We start from the raw sequence: 6,816 nt of genomic DNA on the forward strand, positions 1-6,816 counted from the left end.
TGCTCACCTTTGCCTGGCACTCAGGCAAAGTCTGCGTGGTCCTGGCACTTCCTATCATTGACTAGGCAAGAGAACAAAGACTGCACGTGGGAAATGCATGTGGTGCTTCATTTTAGAAATCACTGCTTTCCAAAGTCACTCTGCTGGTGCAGAGGGAACTGTAAAGGCACACCATTCTAGTGGCTTACCTCCAACGCAAGGAGCTTAATTGAGGGAAGTCTGGTCACTCTGGTTGCCCCTGGAGCAGTGATGTGCAGAAAACATAAGGCATCTACCAGGTGATGTTTCCATGTAGCACAGGCAATGGACAAAGGCGGAGCGCTGTCATACCAAGCCCTTCTTTTCCCTCTCTCCTGCAAGGCAGCAGAAGGTTTAAAAGTGCTATCCCACACTGCCAGACATCCTGCAGCAGGCAGGAATCCAGCTGTGCTCACGGCAAGCCCCTCTCTGCCATGTACTCAGTCCTGCTGCTCTACCTGCTTCCAGCAGAGGAAAAAGCAGCTTTCCCTTTTCAGTGCAGGCCAAAGTGAGCCGTGGTGACAGCTAGATGAGGCTGGTGTCAATTTGCAAGCTCATGGCTAAGCAGCTCAGGGAGCTCTACATGTTTACAGATGGGCTCTCTGTGCCCGGAGGAGGCTGTGGACTTAGGCGGATCTTGTGGGAGCAGCTCTCCATTGCTCTTGGGACTCTCCAGGACCCCTCCTTTTTGACATCCCCTGTTTGCAGCGATTCCACCCCATCCCCACCGCTCTCTGTCTCTCTTTTTCTCCCAGATGTCTCTTGCCCCGAACCTCCAGCCTGTCTCCACCTCTCCCGGCTGCCCCAGGACAGTCTCTCTCCAGGCCTTTCCCGGTTACTCACAGGGGGAGGTGGTCCTTCCTGCCCCAGCCCGGGGCTTGGCATGGGGGAGTGGGGAGGGAAGGCGAGTGCTGGGAGTGCTGATGCCCCTGATCTCCTCCCTCCTTCCTTGTCTCTCCTAGGAGGTGGCGGGAGAGGGGAGAGGGACAAGACGACACTGACAGCAGGGGCTTCACCATGGTGGACACCAACACAACAGCCCTTTCTCTGAGCTACATGGCCACAGGATACACAAACTCTCAGAGGACTGCAGAATCTCAGTGCATAAGAGATTACAGAGCGGTGATAATTTTGAGTGTCTCTGTGTGGGCTAGTGGGGAACGGGATGGTTGTGTGGTTCCTGGGCTTTCACATGAAGAAGAGCCCCTTCACCGTCTACATTCTGAACCTGGCCATCACCGACTTCTCTTTGCTCCTCTTTCTTCTTGTTATATTACCGCTAGACATGGTTATAGAAATCTCTTGTTCTCCATTATATAACTATATCTTTTCCAAATATCTCCTGATGGATCTGTTTCTCTTGTGGTACTTTACCAGCATGTATCTCCTGACAGCAATGAGCATGGAGAGGTGTCTGTCTGTTTTATTCCCAGTCTCGCACCGATGCCGTCGCCCAAAGTGCTTGTCCGGAATTGTGTGTGGGGTAATCTGGTTTCTTTCCTGACTTTTTGTTTGCTTGTTTTTTCTGGGTTGTTATTCCCCCTTTAATATGAACTGTTGACATATATTTCTACAATTAGGCATTGTGAATTTCTTCATTTCTTTCTTCCCGTTCCTTTCCAACCTGATCCTGCTCATCAGACTTTGATATGGCTCACAGAGGCGTCACCCTGGGAGACTGTTTGTTGCAATCTTGCTCAACATCCTCTTCTTCTTTGCCTTTGGGTTTCCTTACAGTGTAGAAATAATACTCAGGGTTGCTTATTCAAAAGAATTATTTCCTGAAAATCTGTCTTTCTTGCTGGCGTCTCTGAACAGTAGCATCAATCCTGGCATTTACTTCCTTGTCGGGAGCTGCCGTCAGTGCCAGTTGCAGGGCTCTGTGAAAGTGGCCTTCCGGCGAGTGTTTGCAGAGAAAGCAACATGTGAGGAGGGCAGCCAAGGCCCCGGCGACACTGCTGTGGAGACCACTGTGTAGATCCCTGCTGGCAAGGCAGGAGTGGAGATGCTGATCTCCACAGGCAGCCCGGGAGGAGACGGAGAGCCCCACGCCATGGCTGTGGCCCTCTTGCCACCAGGGAGGTGACCAAAGCTGGGTGTGGGGACAGGGCCACAAGCCTGGCATAGTGCTGCTCTGCTGGACTTGGTCTCCAAGCACTGCCTGTATTCCCCTTTGCAACCTCCGCCATGGTCCTGGTCCTCACCCAATAAACTTTGGCTTTCTTCTGCCAGCAAACAAGCCCTTGTGGTCTTCTTGGGGCTCTCTCGCTCAGGAGAAGTGAGCCACATTCACAGGAAGGCTCTGGTGGAGCTTTGGCCAACTCGGGGAAGAAAGTTTTCAGGCAGGGTGAAAGCGGCAATGCCAACACGCGGTGGTGGTGGTGGTGGTGGACCACCAGAGGGAGATTGCCTCTTCCTGCTGTCTCTGTGCTGAAGTGAAAGGCTGAGCAAGAACTAGAGGGGAACCCTGCCAGCAGGAAGCAGAAATGCAGCTGGGTCAGCATTTGGTCAGCGGTCACCTCCCTCGGGCATAGGCAGCAGCGTCTGCTGCGAGAGCTGCTCCCTGTGCCCACCCTGCTGCCCTGGCACGGGGTTCTGTGCTACAGCCCCCCTTTGCTGGTGTAAAGAGCAGGTGAGCGGCTGGGCTGGCTCACTGCAGGCAGGCCCTGGCCGCAGCAGCACGGCTGGGGGTCTTGCAGGCCGTCTCTTGTGGTCTGCCAGGCTCTGCACCCCCTTGGCTGCGCACACACCCCTGTGAAGAAAATGTCCCAGGGTCTTTCTCCCTTGAGCTCGGCAGGCAGGGTCTGGGCCTCTCGCACACATCCGGCACCCTCAGCACCCCACGGCTGTGATTTCCACGGGCAGTGACCGGCTGTATGAGAAAGTCCCCAGAGCTGTGTTTTGAACCTGCCCCCAGATCACGTCTTTTTCTGACACCGTGTCCTCGTCAAATTTGAAGCAGCGAAGAAGTGTTCCCTCTTTCCCTCCTGTTACCGTTCTCGTTCTTACCGAGGAGGCACGGGGCCTTCTCCCCAGGCCCCGGACCATCACCACACAGACACCAATATGAGGAGTGGCAAAATGGCGTTTAATGAAGCGCGTCCTGCTCTTTTATAATGCTGTAAAGCCCCGCCTTCTTTTCCGGCAGCAGTGCTCCGCCCGTTACAACCTTCCCATGTTCCGCCCCGCAGTGCCTCCCTGCTCATCCTTTTTCCTCCACATCTCCCCCTCTCCCATCAATGTTGTTTCGTTATATTGAGCGGGACGCAACAAAACACGCGGAAGTGCAGTGTGTCTCGACGGGACCGCCATCGGGTGGTTCCTTGCATTAGTAGCTTCGTGAGCGGAGCTGTGTGCTGCCTCCCCTTCTTCCGATTCTTAACGCAGGCGATGTCCTTGTCTTCGTCGTTCAGGGAAAACCTTAAAGGCATAGGCAGGATTGCTCATTTCCAACAGACTATATTCCCCCCCCCCAAAGCCCAGCCATTCCTCCAGAATTTCTCCTTCTTGTTGTCGAGCAATCCAGACGCGGCCCGCTACTTTCAGCAAGGCTGTCTTAACACAGCTCAGTACTATACACAGGCATAAGGCTATAACTATGAGGATTAACAAAATGCGCAAGCCTTCAGCAAGCAGTCCTGTTAGCCACGGTGGTAGATTGCCAACCAGGTTAGTTAGCCATTCGTCTAAAAACCCATGGTTCTGACGGATTTTGCTGGCATGTTCCTTCAACCACTGCAATTGTTTGTGAATTGATTCACCATGATTAGACAAATTCATGCAACACATACCTTCAAAATCCTCACAACCATGGCCTTGGGCTAGTAGCAAATAATCAATTGCAGCTCTATTCTGCAGAATAGCATGTCGCAAACTATCTTGATCCTCTAATAGGCTCGCTATTATCTCAGTGGTGACGTTAGCCTGCTTCTCAGCCCAGCAAGCTAACCGGCCGATCTGGTTCAGAGCGTTGCCTGCCGCTGCTCCAGGCACGAAGAAGGCCAAAAAACACTCTTTCAGTGGGACTGCGGAGGGAAACTTGATCATTACACTCAGGTGAGAGCCCTATGGCTGCTCGTTTACTGCGGACGGCGGTCTCATTCTCCGTGATATGTTTCCACCAATTTTGATCGGGTGCTAGTAATGTCAGCTTACCAAGATAACATGGACCACCCATTACCCTTTTTGGAATTCCCTGCCAGGCCCGGTCACCACATATCAAAAAGACGTCTGGTGGCAAGGCCTTTGGGGTACCATTGTTCCAAATTAAGTGCCCCTTTGTGGCCTCAGCCCCAAAGGCTCCCAGCCCCTGGCGGCTGGTGCCATTGGTGCCACAGAAGGAATCACGGTTTTGATAATCATAATAGACTGCTGTTGGAGTGACGTTCGTCCACCCTGTCCAGTTAAATAACCGGTAAGGGTGCACGCGTCCCCCAAAATATATACATGTTTGAGACCAATTGCCTGATGTGTTTCCAATTCTCATGGACCCCAACAGGTTTAACTCCTGTGGGTCCCATGGCAGCGTTCTGTTTAGGCCTGCAATGAGGGTGGCACTGCAGCTAGCAGTCGACAGACTGCCACTGCAGCTTCCCGTGCTGTACTCCTGGAAGCTGTTGACACTATAGCTGGGGACCCCTATTAAACAGGTTCTAAAAGGTTGGGTAGCGGAAGCTAGAGACAAACAGAAAGCGTGTTGCCCTGTCCTGTTCGCCCAGGTAACCCACATATTTTGCCTGGGCTCAATCTGGTAGAGAGCCATTACCACTGGGAACAGTATCCCCAGAATCAGGATCTTCGCCGTCTTGTTCAGTAGATGAGTCATAGCGAGTCAAGACAGGCTTCACGTTCTTGCTGGGTACCTTCACTGGACCACGATCTGCAGAGACACATATATAACCTCGACCATTAAAAGCAATAGGGGCGGGCCCAATGCACCTTCCGAAGACGGGGGCAGTCCGCTGGTAGCACAGCCTATAGTTCAGGTGTCAGAGCTGTTTCGATGAGCTTCTATTTTGCGTAAAAGCGGCTTTACCCAGCGTGTGGGGACCCACCTCGCAGCCTCCGGGCCCCCTTCCGCGCTCGCGACCGCAGCATAACCTCTGCCCTGCGTTAGTAGTCTCCACCCGGTCTCCCATTCCCCCGTCGCGGGATTCTTGACCTGCACCTCGGGACCCTCCGTTGGGCTCGTCCCTCCCCAATGCTTTGCTACCGGTTCATGACTATTCTCCCCTCGGAGGTGATGGTTTAGGGCGTACAGTGCTTTTTGTAAAATTTCAGTTTGTTTCTCTCTGGGGATGACTGAGTGCTCGGGGATGCCCTCCCCCTCTCCCAACACATCAATTTTCTGTTTAAGAGTTCTGTTGGCTCTCTCGACTATGGCCTGCCCCGTGCTATTGTACGGTATGCCGTGGATTATTTTGATTCCCCATCGCTGCGCCCACCCTTCGGTGCTCACCGATGTGAATGCGGATCCATTATCGGTTTTGATGGTCTGAGGTAGCCCCAGCACAGCTATAGCGTACGCCCAGTGCTTTTGGGCCGCTCAGCTCGTGGTTTTCCTGTGCTGCGTGGCTACGATCATGCCGCTGTATGTGTCCACCGTGACTGCCAGCCAGGGATCTGGTCGGAGCCTCTGACATAAGGTAAAGTCGGTCTGCCAGACTTGGTTCGCCATCAGGCCTCGGACGTTCGTCCCTCCCTCCTGCAAAGGCCGCCTGCAGCAGTACGGGCATGTGGCGACCACGCCTCTGGCTTCAGAGATGGGGATGTGGCAAGTCTTGGCCAGGGCTTTGGCTCCGACGTGCAGCCACTCATGGAGGTCCCTGGCCTCCCGCAGGGTCATCACTCTGCCGGCCGCCTTATCGGCTTCCGCGTTGCCTTCTTGATAGTAGCCCGGTATTTTGCTGTGGCTCCGGACATGCGTAATACAAACCGTGCCAGTCCGTGCCTGCAAGGCGTCTTCTAGCATTGTAGCGATCGGCGTGCCCGCCCAACCCTGCGTGGCCATTTGCCTCACCAGGTTGTACGTGAAGATGGAATCTGTGGTGATATTCAGGTGGTCATCAGGGAACATTCTCAAGGCCATCTCTACGGCCTTGGCTTCAAGGTACTGAACACTGACGTCTGCCGCTCGAAAGGTGGCCTCCTTCCATTCTCCATTCTCCTGCCAAGCGACGGCCGCTGTCTGGGTCTTTGAGGAGGCATCCGTGAAAACAGTGTTTCCCGGTTTCGGAGTAGGAAACACTCGAGCAGGCCCACCAACCTCTATGATGTCCAGGTGCCTCAACGGCTGGAGGCATGGGAGGTGCTGGATTTCTCCTGGAAATCCTTCCATGGCCATTGCCATCACCGCGGCGAAGGTCTCTGTCTGTGCATCGGTGCCCTTCTTGAAAGGCAGGGCAATCGCGTCCGGTTCACGTGCGAATGCAGAGATACATGTCTTCCGCCCCTTAGTGATCATTCGTGCTAAGAGGCTGGAATGCGGCACAAACGCTCCAGCCGGCCGCGTGGGCGTGACCCACCAGATCACTCGCATCCGCTCTGGTTGTCCTTGTCCGAGCACAGCCATGCCACCTTGCCGGTTCAGCACTGGGTAGAGCGTGATCTTATCAGCAGGGTCCCAGCGCTGCACCGATGGGTGGCTCAGCATCTCAGAGATGTTCTTCAGAGTCTCCTTGGCCTCTGCGGTCAGTCGCTTCTCCTCCCATGGGTTCCTGCCCTTCAGCATTTCGTACAGCGGTTGCATCTGGCTCGGTGTTATGGGCACCATATTCTGGAGCCACTGGAGGCTCCCCA

The 6,816-nt window shown here is 54.2% G+C and overlaps 1 pseudogene; it reads left to right on the plus strand.

Annotated features, from left to right (window-relative positions):
• Window positions 1–547: 547 nt before the first annotated feature.
• LOC136991789 (proto-oncogene Mas-like) lies at window positions 548–1,996 on the plus strand (annotated as a pseudogene).
• The last annotated feature ends 4,820 nt before the right edge of the window (window positions 1,997–6,816 follow it).

Source organism: Apteryx mantelli, chromosome 4 (assembly GCF_036417845.1).
Source record: "Apteryx mantelli isolate bAptMan1 chromosome 4, bAptMan1.hap1, whole genome shotgun sequence".
Lineage (NCBI taxonomy): Eukaryota > Metazoa > Chordata > Aves > Apterygiformes > Apterygidae > Apteryx > Apteryx mantelli.